Consider the following 12,498-nt stretch of genomic DNA (forward strand, 5'->3'; position numbering starts at 1 on the left):
CAGCTCGCCAAATGGGAGGCATATAATCGTTTTTTTACACGCACTTCTGGAAACGGAGACTGTGCACGCATGCGCACACGCACACACACACACACACACACACGCACGCCTGGTCGCCATGGTGATTGTTTTAGTGCCCATGTGAACTTGCCCTCCCGCATCTGTTAAATTGTTTGTTCCTCGTTTGAAACCATCATTACTTATTCATAAGTTCTCTGTTTTGTGTCTATGAACACCATAACCAGACAATAATAAATGAAACCATCATTACTTATTCATAATGGCTCTGTTCTGTGTCTATGAACACCATAACCAGACAATAATAAATGCTGATTATAAAGAGACCAAGCTCGAAGAGCCTATTGGTTCCTTATTGTATTTGCTCAGATTTTTCTTCTTCTTTTTCCACCAAAAATAGCAGTTCTGGCTTAACCGTGCAGTTGGGGCGCTATTGCAATCGTTTGGCATAACTCATGCCTCATTTTGCCTAAAGCCATGGATCTAGTTTACAGCATGTGCCTTTACTCATCTGTCACTTTGACCAGTAAGCTCCACCCTCAGATATTCCACTATTTTGAGCAGTTTGAAAAACTCGGCAATAGAGTAGAGGGCTATGCCAAACGATGAAGACGGGAAGCCCACGACCATTGGCCAAAGGGTGGTGCTATATCACTCAGGCATAGCTCATGAACCATTTGACCGTCAGCAAAATAACTTTGATACGCATTATGCTTTCCTCATGCCGAACAACTTTAGTGTTGACCCTTTAGATCTCTCACCATTTTTGAATTATATGAAAAACACAAGGATTAATGAAAATGCACATACATTTCTACACGTGAACTTTGGACCTACAGCATAGACAAAAAATCGGAATCACATTTTTTAGTGAAAATTTAAGCCAAATATTGCAGTTTTATGAAAATTATTCTTCTGCCCCTAATAATGCATGTAGAGCAGCATCACATGTTTATGAAACTTTATAGTATGGTAGAGGGTCATGCCAAATAGCACTGAAACCAGTCTTACTCCAATTGGCCATTCATTGGCCAATCGTTTGAAAATAAAAACTTTGAACAGGCATAACTCATGCCTTGTTTGGCGTAAAGCCATGGGCGTTGTTTACACATGTGCCTTGACTCATGTGGAACACATCTGTCACTTTGACCAGTAAGCTCCACACTCATATTTCCACCATTTTGAGCAGTTTGATAAACGCTTAAACCTGATTTTCTGCCAGGATTTTAAAGAGATATTTGCGTGAAATCATCTACACATAATCTATGGACCATTATCTGAAATCCCAGTTGAAGAGAAGTTTGTACGTGAGAAAATTAAAACGAGGCATGCAGCAACTCATGCCTCGTCTGTCTGTATGTTTGGGATACGAAAAGCTGCAACACCGCTGGGTGACCTTCTGTAAAGTGCCACTGTTGAGCAGCCAGTTTTAAATTGTTTAGACTGATGCTGGATTTTGGTTTATTTTTATTTAATTATTTATTGTTTCACCGTTTTCTTCCCAATGTAATTGTCATGCCGATTAATTCCTCCGCACACACATTTCTGTGTTGTCACCGCTGTTGTATCTTGCCGACTCAGTGAGGAGCCCCCACCGGGAGGATGTAAAGCCTTCGTCTTACTCCTCCCGCCCATCACTCCCATAGATATTTAAAAAATAGATTAGCCACTGCAGTTCATTGGAGCGACATGTCGACGTGAGGGCGGAAGTGCGCCGGAAGTGCGAAAGGCACGCTACCATGCTGCCACTCCAAGTGAGTACTGCCCAATCACAGTGCGTCTTTTCCGGGACTTGTCAGACCCGAACGACTGTTGCCTCTTATAGTTGTCTGGCTACACGAGACTAGTGAAGCACCAATCAAGGAAGCTTGCCCTCACTTTTCGCACACACGCCCCAGAGCCGAAGGAGGCTCTGACACTTTATATGTCTATGATCACTCCCTGCTGACAGGTGCCACCCCAGCCCGTAGGAAATATGTGCAGTTACTTATTATCACCCCGCACGCACGCACGCACGCACACGCACACACACACACACCCCTGTGAGGGCATGGCGACAAGGAATGCAGAGGGCGAGGCTGACGTTTGGAACACCGAGTCCACCTGGTGGATAAAGGGAGGATCGCATGCAGGGGGACATCATCTTGTTCGTGTTATAATGGTGTAATCTTTAGCACTGACACAAAGTGCTATTGAAGCAAATTGGATTCTTATGGGCCATGTCTCTCACACATAACCAGATTTAAAGAGAGGCCCAAGGAGACACACACACACACACACACACACACCTATGTATAGTATAAGTAAGTGTACTTGTGAAGACGCCAGAACTTATGTGAGGCGTGCGTCCGTGCGTGCGCGAAATAGAGAGAGAGAGAGAGACTACATTAACTCCACAGACGGACAGGGCTGTTGGCTGGCTGACAGTGATCATCAGAGCACGTGTGTGGCCCTGATATGTGGTCTTTTTGCATGTTCCATTGGAAATGGTATGCTCTCCCCGGTATCATCCAGAGTTCCCCCCACACACACGCACACACACGCACAGCGCTGCTACAACAGGAGACTGGTTCACCGCTGTCTGCATGGCCGTCTGCACACCAAGCCACACGTTGTCAAAGTTCAACCTGTTGCGTCAAATCCCCCAAAACAGTGAGTTTTCTGACAAACAGCAGAATCCAAACAGTTTCTCAGAGGAAGTCCATACTACCAATACCACAAATTAAATTTAAACTGGTATCAACATCAAATGTCCTCTATTTCAACAGCGCGGAGAGAAAAGTATTGTTATCTGTCATAAAAATAAAATGGAAGCGGTTACACTTCCAAAACAGTGATGTTTTCGCATTTGACATGCTTCCCATTTCCTCCTCGTGGAGTTTCTACGAGCTTTAGAAGCCAATCCGCAAGTTCTGTCAACAAATTCTGTCTTCAGGAAGGAAAGAATAAGTTGAAACCCCCTTCAATGTATGCCAGAGTGTTGTTGTCAAACTCATTCGTTTTAAAGTTGATATGAAATGGTTTTAAACCTTTTTTTTAACTCATGTCACTGGTCATATTATGCACCTACTTAATCAGAATGAAAAAATCCCCTAAAACAATGAGGCTATGTAGGATTGAACCAACCAATTTCAACCAATAATATGACATCCACACATTAACAGTTTGACTGCGGAACACGCTAAACCCGTCTTTTTCCCCCCAAGTGTCCATGGCTTGAAAATGAGTGTCCTTTATATAAAGTAGTCCTTTAACTAACCACTCTACATAGTGTTGAAAGTACAGATTTCAGTGTCATTTGGCAGTTTCAAGGTGGCCTTCTTTCATATCTGAAAACCTGACACATCAACCGCATCGCTTGCCAAAAATAACTGATCTACAAGCTAACAACACGTCACAATGCGATGTGCTGCCAGCTTGTATAGATCAGTCCTCCTTTGCTCATCATGACTCATGATTGCTCTGCAATTGTGTATCCTGTCTCTACAAGTTTTCTATGAGGCATCTTGGGACAATCCCCCCACCCCAACACAATTCCCCACCTGAATTTCCTGTGTTTATAAATCACATGGGCTGCTAATTTGATTTGCCGATATGTTTCACAGATGGGACGCGGCGCTCGCCAGGGCTAACAACAGGGAAGCGCTGCTTACAACACAAAAGCCATGTACAAGGGATATATCCTGATTTATCGAGACACATTTCCAACCTAGCTTGGTGTCTGCAAGGATAACCAGATGTACTGTACATACCGGTATACGGGGTGAGAGAGAAAAGGTCTCAAAGTCTCACACAGCTGTACATGTTAGCGCCTGACACACACTTTCATGTGTGCAACATTTAAAAATGTTACTCGACGCCACAAGGCCTGCATGCATAAACTAAAGTCTAAACAGCGTTATCACACTCCCATGAAACGCAAGAAGCTGTTTACACCACCCCAAACCTGCGACACAGCTTTACGTGCGTCAAAATTATATTCGTATTATGGCTGAGATGAAGACAAATAACTCGACTGGCGTCGGCGTGGTGTGATAATCACAATTAAAATATTGGTTTGCTGTAAACATGTCGCATTCCTTCGCTAAGCTGAGGGCAGGAGTACATCCGTGTGCTTGTTTTACATACTTAAGGTCAGTGCTGCTGACTGCATCACAAGTATCTAAGACTTTAAGCGAGGGCTTTGGGGAGATTAGAACAATGTCATGCACGCAAAACAGGTTAACATGAAGGCTCTGTTTGACTACGAAGGGTAATTCCCTAACATAACACTTTCCAGAACCTGTGAAGTTTGTTTAGAAATTGGCTATTGATTTTGTTTCTTCTGAACAAAATCAATAGCCAAAAAAAATGTAGATTATATGCAGACATTTTCCAAAACATTTGAATCATTCCAAGCCTTTTTTTCTTTTTTAAATATATTTACAGGAATTTCTTTTTCTCAGGAAGAACTTGGCCATTATGATTGTTGGGAGTTTGCCGGTAATGGTTTGTACTGTAAAAAATGGCGCTGTTCAGTTGCTTCAATGTCCAGTTGGCATGTCGTCACCTCGACTTGACCACTGCAGAGCCCTGGCACTGCTTTGCTCTTCCCATGGTGGGTTCCCAGAACTCAGGATTATAGCACTTCCTCCTGATCATGGATGAAAATGTCAGATTGCACAGCTTGCTTAATTCTTGTATTTGCAGATTGGAATCAGTTTGGCAGTGGTGGAAAGTAACTAAATACAGTTAGTACTGTATTTAAATAAAAAAGGTTTTAGGTACGTTTACTGGAGTATTTCATGAGCCTGTCACAGACATGCGCAGAGCACAGTCAGGAAACTCAGTGCAGTTGCCGGCGTCCGTTCACTGGGTCGCCTCAGCATCACGTTCTCATTCACATGATTCTCTCATCCAGTACAGTACTTTTACTTCACTACATCTCAGAGTCTATTCCACTACAATTAAGAAAACTTTAGTTACTAGTTAATTGGTAGATTCTGATTACTATTACAAAACATACATTAACCACTTCAGCCCTGTTTTGGCTATTTGAAAATAGCCAAAACAGTGGTGCATTGCAACGCGTTCTGAGCTTGTAGATCTGCTATTTTCAAAACATTTGTATGCATTTTAAACCTGTGAAATGGGACATTCTGCATATGGGTACTTTTAGTTTTGGTACTTTTTTGATGCCAATACTTTTTAACTTGTACTCAAATACATGTTGAATTCTGGACTTCTACTTAACAGATTATTTCTACATTGCAGTATTAATACTTTTATTAAAGTAGCCTAAAGAATGTGAGTAGTACTCTTACCACCACTTCAGATTGGTTTTATCAAGCCTGCACAGCAAAAACCAAGCATATGGAAACAGACTTTTGGTAATCATATTTGAGCCACATTCCGATATGTGTTTTGAAATGTGATGCAAATCAGATTTGCGTGTTTTTCTGTGTGTTCCAGACTGGATACTCATACGAATGATACGATGCTCTCTCTCGCTCACCAAAAACACTCAAAAATAGTGAGCTACAAGCTTGTAGATTGGCAAGTGAAACCAGCGTTAAGACAGAGTTTAAGTTAAAGCTGGAGTGCCGTGATTCTTTCCAGTTTTCCATGTGTTTGTGAGGTGACATAGTACTTCTCCTTGGTCTGGTTGTTACGTACAATAATATCTTCCCTTTGTATTTAGGGTTTCTTCCTGAAGGCTGAAACCTTGACAGTTACTGTAAACGTGCCAATGGAAAAAAACAGTGATATGGTGACATTACACTAACATCACCTCCCCCAACCCCTCCCTCATTATCATACAACAGGCTTCAGTTCAGGTGGATCACCGATTCACCACCCATCAGGCAAACTTAATGAACTGGTGGGTGTGTCCACATAAAAACAACCTTACAAATACTGTACACTTGTTTGAAAACCCCCCCTCAAATCTTCCTCCTAAAATAATAAATATAATACCTGAAAAGAAATCACGGCACTAGTCACATTACTCACACCCAGTGGTGAAAAGATACTACTGTCAGCACATTAAATGAGCTTACAGTAGTATCTTTACAAGTACAGTACTTGCGTATAATTTTGATGTATGTGTACTTTACGTGAATATTTCCAATACTTACTTACTTCTACTCCACTACATCTCAGATCCAAATATTGTACTTTTACCCCACTACATTTATTTGACAACTTTAGTTACTAGTTACTTTGTGAATTATTAAAGGGATGCCATTGTTTCCGCGTGCCAAGGGCTACTGAGGTGCCCCAAAACATGCCGGCAGTCAATGTGTTTAACCACTTCAGCCCTATATACATTTCAGCCATTTGAAAAAAGTCGATCTACAAGTTCACAATATGCAATGCATTGTGAGCTTGAAGATCTCCTATTTGTGTGTGTGTGTGTGTGTGTGTCTGTGTGTGTGTGTGGTACCTAACCTAATATTATATATTTTTGAGCAGTGCCTCCGCTCCATTACGCATCCATGTATTTATGCATGCATGCATACATGTCCAAGCACAGCCAGCTGCAACACCTAAAGTGGCCAGTAGAGTACAGCACAGAGTAAAGTGGCAGAGAGTAGCCTACACTACAGTACGAGCCCTCGGCGCGTTCCTGGGGCTCTGGATGTGAGGGACCCCCACACGGTAACTGCCTGTCCCTATGTCTGGATGTGAGGGACCCCCACACGGTAACTGCCTGGGGCTCTGGATGTGAGGGACCCCCACACGGTAACTGCCTGTCCCTATGTCTGGATGTGAGGGACCCCCACACGGTAACTGCCTGTCCCTATGTCTGGATGTGAGGGACCCCCACACGGTAACTGCCTGGGGCTCTGGATGTGAGGGACCCCCACACGGTAACTGCCTGTCCCTATGTCTGGATGTGAGGGACCCCCACACGGTAACTGCCTGGGGCTCTGGATGTGAGGGACCCCCACACGGTAACTGCCTGGGGCTCTGGATGTGAGGGACCCCCACACGGTAACTGCCTGTCCCTATGTCTGCGTACTTGTCCGAGCACGGAAAACTGCAACACGGAAACTCTGTCATTTCTCGACCGTTTCGGACATGTAATGGGAAGGCTCGTCGGAACCGGGCCAGCCCCCTGGACACGTTCCTGGGGGTCTGGATGTTCCGGGGACCCCCCGGGTTCTCGAAGATGTTTTCTAAAGTACAGTACAAAGCACAGTACACTACAATACAGTACAGAGCATAGTACAGTACCACTCAGTTCACACAGGTGTGATTTTTACTTTTCTTTTACAGAGCATTTTGCAAGAACACGACTCTCTCTGTATAGTCGGGCGTAACAATAAAGGATCTTGGATCTTATTTCTGTAGCGTAGTATAGGCTATAGCCGCAAGAAAACAGAAAAGGGCAAAATGCCCGGGTTGGATGTGTCCACTCATTGCTAGTGTGTGTTCTCCATTATATTTTGCGTATATTTTGGAAAGAAGAATACCGCTCCCTTCCTCCTCGCCTTGTAGGATCCGCCATCTGTATTTATTGTCTGAATCTCAAGTCCTCAAGGCCGTGGGTCGTACTGTGTGTTGGGTGTTTACTTCCTGGGGGAGGGGGGGCGGGGGGGGGGGTACTTGAGAGGCTGTTTACTGCCTCGCTCTGATTACCAGCCCTGTCTGTCCGCGCGCTGGAAAGTACATTTACGTTTAAATACGATTTTGAGGGATTTGTCTCTCGGATCCAAATATTCTACTTTTACCGCACTGCAATTGTTTTACTGCACTGCAATCATCCCTATACATTTGGGACATTTGACAATAGCACATCTACAAGCTCACAATATGTCGCATTGTGACACATTGTGAGCTTGTTGATGTGCCATTTTCAAAAGATTCCATTACATTTGAAAACTTTAAACGGGACATTCTGCATAATAAGAACTTTTACATTGGGTACTTATTTAGAATTCCAGACTTTTACTTGTAACTTGAGTCTTTTTACATTGCAGTATTGATACTTTTATTTAAGTAAAACATGCAAGTACTTTTCCCACCACTGTGTGTTTCCTCCGAGCTGCACGCCAATGCCAGGACGCCACGGCAAGGTCGCTCCGCCCCTCTCGTTAGCACCATCCATCCCAAGAGGGAATTGGCAGACGCTTCTAGTCTCAACTATAGTTTCCCCGGCGTTTTTATTGTCAAACACAGGTCTTTGTCCAAATATCGTATCCTTTCCGGCCCTCCGGTCTTCATCTCAGTGTGTAAACAAACACGTCTCGGCAGAACCAATCTTGTCATACAACATTCGCGTTCTCTCTGAACGCAGAGTGTGAAGTCATATTGGGTGACTTATTTTTAATTTAAACTCAAGTTACTTTTGATCATATCTTTCACTGGTAGCCTATATTTATCCACAGTAACCATTCCAATTGGTGTGTCTACCCTTGACACTTGCCCAATCAGGAGAGTACCCATTTATCAGCTTCAATGTTAGTGTTCCAGTTCCAAATGTGTCTGCCGATTTATCTTTGCCATCACTTCCAATTTCACTTGTTTAATCTGTATGCTGGAGAGACATGGCAACCCCTGTTATACTGAACAAACACTCACATAATGAGTGAATGAGTCAGAATATATAGTTATTTAACAAATTACTATCACTTATCCTACCTTTAAGTTAAGTTTAGAGCATTTTTATTTAAACAACAATTTGCAATTCTTAACAGAACATTGGCAGACCAGAGTCGTTGCCAAAAAGACTACTAAGATGACATGTTGTGAGCCTGTATAGGTCAGCCATTTTCAGCACGCAATGACATTGTGCAACAGAACATAAATTAGACATTACTCGGCCGGGGCCTGTAATGAAAACGCTTATGGCAGATATATCGTCACAGTTGGTCAGAAATGTTATGTTTTTTCATAAATCAATGTCCTATTTTATACACATACTTTGTTGTGTATAATACATTATACGTAGCTTGCAGAGTTAGTTCAGTCAGATATACTCGAGGGGGTTCATGCCGTGCTTGAGGGGGCATACTATACTGCATAATATGCTGCATTACTATGTGGGTATATTCCGTATGTGCAAGACCCACATGTCATTCGCTGATGTGGCAGTCAGCTGACCAATTGGGCGGGCTACTTAAGCTCACCAGTCTGCATGCTCTTCCTGCCTTCTTCTTTTTTTAATATATTTTTTATCCCACGATTTTGTAACTCATTTTTCACCCTTGTCTCAATCATCTAATGTGATCCTGGGCTCTACACACCCTCCACCAACCTGGGGAGAGCAACGGACTTAACTCATGCTTCCTTCATGCATGAGTGTCCAAGTTGCTCCTTTACACCTGACAGGGGGGAGTTTCCCTGGTTGGACGTAGCGCGTGGAAGGAACACGTTATTCCAACCAGTTCCTTTCCCCTCCATCAGGCGCCCCGGCTGGCCAGGGGGAGGCAGTTTAGAGACCAGGATTACTGCATGTTTTTGTGAGGGTACCTACCCTAGGGGACACGGGGAGAACATGCAAACTCCACACAGAAAGGCCCTTTCGCCAACCCCGCCTTCGGGTATGGGCACTGATGACGCGGAGGAGGAAACACGCCGCCAGCACCCACAGCGCCCCGAGCGGGAATCGAACCCAGGACCTTCTAGCTGTGAGGCGACAGCACTACCAACTGTGCCCCGTTCCTGCCTTCTTCTGATATTTGAGGAAGGTTTCTTTAAGATGTGTATTATATATATATGGGGGGGTTGACTCCTTGCACCACATAGGGGATAAAAGGCAAGTGGTGAATGTGGTGTTTTCAAATGACATAAACTTTCCCCCCAATTTGGAGATCGCAATCAACTGATTTCATTCCAACATTTGTCCCAAAGATGTGATCTATGTCAGGAACACACAGTTCAGGAAAGGGACAGTGATGCGGGCGCGTGCACGCACACAGTCTGACACACACAGTCTCACAAACACACAGACACACACACACACACACACACACACACACACACACACACACACACACACAAAGGGACAGTGATGCTGCCAGACATACACACGCACACCCCAGGTAGAGACGGTGCACATTAGCATGCAGTACACACCCAGCGGTGTGTGTGTGTGTGTGTGTGTGTGTGTGTGTGTGTGTGTGTGTGTGTGAGAGAGAGTACACAGACGCATGGGGCAGGATTAGAAACAGCTGCAGACTCAAGCGCACTCTGCACCTCCATATGCTGAGGTTTCATGCACACACACATGCACGCACGCACACACACACACAATCATTGCAGCAGACAATATTTCACAAGGAAGTCACCATAATACACATTACGATATAGATACGTGTGTGTGTGTGTGTGTGTGTGTGTGTGTGTGTGTGTGTGTGTGTGTGTGTGTGTGTGTGTGTGTGTACACAAGTACTGTAGTACAAGTCATCCTAAAGATGCACAACCCCCAGAGGGAACTCAAACACTCTTTAAATCATTTTATAAGTCCTCTAAACGCATGTAATTCAATACTGTGGCTATCCCCCCCTCGCATGTTAATGTACAATCACACGGCTGAGCTATGCTGGATGGACATGTATGCATTGTTTATGAGGTTTTTGTTGAGTCCCGCATGAGACGTGTTCTGGCACTCGACAAACACGGCGGCTATTGTCTGAGAAAATGTGCACCTGTATCCAATATGTGCAGAGAAACGCCGGAGGGTTTATGTTTGATGATTGAATACCGCTGATCTGCAATCAAGTGCCCTAAGCAACGTTAAAATGATGCATGTGTGTAAGGAGAAAGGAGAAGGGGAAAAAAATCACATGATCTTTTCTTTCAGATGAATATGGAACCTGCCAGAAGGTGAACAAACAGTCACCGTATGGATGTAGATGTTAAGTGCTTTCAATCTAGTCTCTCTATTTTGGGCATGTTATTATGGTAGCGAAAAAACTACGATAAAAAATATAGCATCATCTGCATTCTCACGACGTGTCGCACCGCAGCGCGGGACACTCTTAGGGCTTAAGAGGTTCACTCAATGTGTTGACATGGGCATACTGGTCCCACAACAGTTCAGCCACGTTGAGAAAACAAGCGAGCACTGGAACAATAAACGCGAACTAAGATCTCAGGGCGGTTTCACGGGGGTTGCCACTCTCGTTGCCTTGCCAGTGAACCCTAAAACGTTTTTTTTCCCATCAAAGTGGGAACCCCATGGGGTCACTGACAGGCTTACCTCATACATTATGCCTCTCGTAATGTATGAGAGGCAATAACAATAGGCCTCAATGTCAACCGCTGTGAATCTATTACTCATGCACAATAATGTATCCGCTGTTGGGAAGAAACCTCTTAACTCAAAAACGTTCATTGTTCAGGAAACAAAAAAATAAACAATTTTCAGGAAATGAAGAAAACCTTATATTTTGAAAACAAAGCGATACTGCCTCGTCAAAGTTGTGTTGTGACTTTACACTTTTATATATTGCCAATTACCTCTATGAGAGGGAAAGAGGTGGTGGAGTTTTATCAGACAGCTTGAGGGTCCAATGGAGTTAAGAGGTTTTGTCCGAAGCGTTTTAATACTTTCCATTTGTTCAATATTTATGATATATTATAACACACACACACACGCACTGATTTCCTCCCGACAGCACAGCGACGATAATTGAATCAAATTAGCGTTTTAATTAACCTAATTTAATTTAAACCAAATTTCCGAGTTCTCTGGTAGTGAACATGGGAAGGTTTATTCCAGCGTGCGTGGCGTGTGTGTGTGTGTGTGTGTGCATGCTTTCACATCACTCCCCTGCTTCACATTCAGTACGGTTAGACACCTTCACGTCCCATTCTGTTAAGAGCGGTTGCTCTTGGCTGACCTAGCAGAACACTCTAGGTCCACCGTGAGAAACAGGCTTTAAATGTTCGGGTCGACAAGACCGAGGCCACTAAACGGAGCATGGCTGGGTGTGTTGTTGTTGTCAGAGCTGCTCGTCTCTCCGACGCTGCACTCAAACCTGCACACTTCTCAACGAGGGCTGCAATCTGGCCCGCATACAGGAACACATCGGTCATGGTCGTAAATGTGTTTGACAGACTTCTGCCGTGATCAAACGCAAAGGGGGGGGGGGGAGATGGGAGTGTTAGATAACCGCGGCGCTGGACGTCGGAGCTCGCGAGCCAGAAGCCCCTCACGACAACATAAATCGAAACCAATATCACTGTCAGCGCACTGCCATGTGTCGGCCTGGGGCCCCCCTGGAGGACCGGGGTTCTCCGACGTGGGAATGCCAGATGTGCGGAGCGACTGTTGTTGGTGCGGATGGATGTACTGCCCCCAAAGCTCCGCTCCCGCATGCAGATAAAAGATAACCGTCGAGACGTAGGATCGGGGGGGGGGGGGGGGGGGGGGGGGGGTTTGGCGTAATCGGACCTCAGAACCGGGCCTGCGTTGTATCACAGGCCCATGGGAAAGAGATCAGGCTTAATACTGTAGCACAAGGGTTCAAATCGAGTGAAGATGCGGCA

The sequence above is a fragment of the Protomyctophum parallelum genome (genome assembly GCF_964188405.1).
Source record: "Protomyctophum parallelum genome assembly, chromosome: 22".
NCBI classification, from domain to species: Eukaryota; Metazoa; Chordata; class Actinopteri; order Myctophiformes; family Myctophidae; genus Protomyctophum; species Protomyctophum parallelum.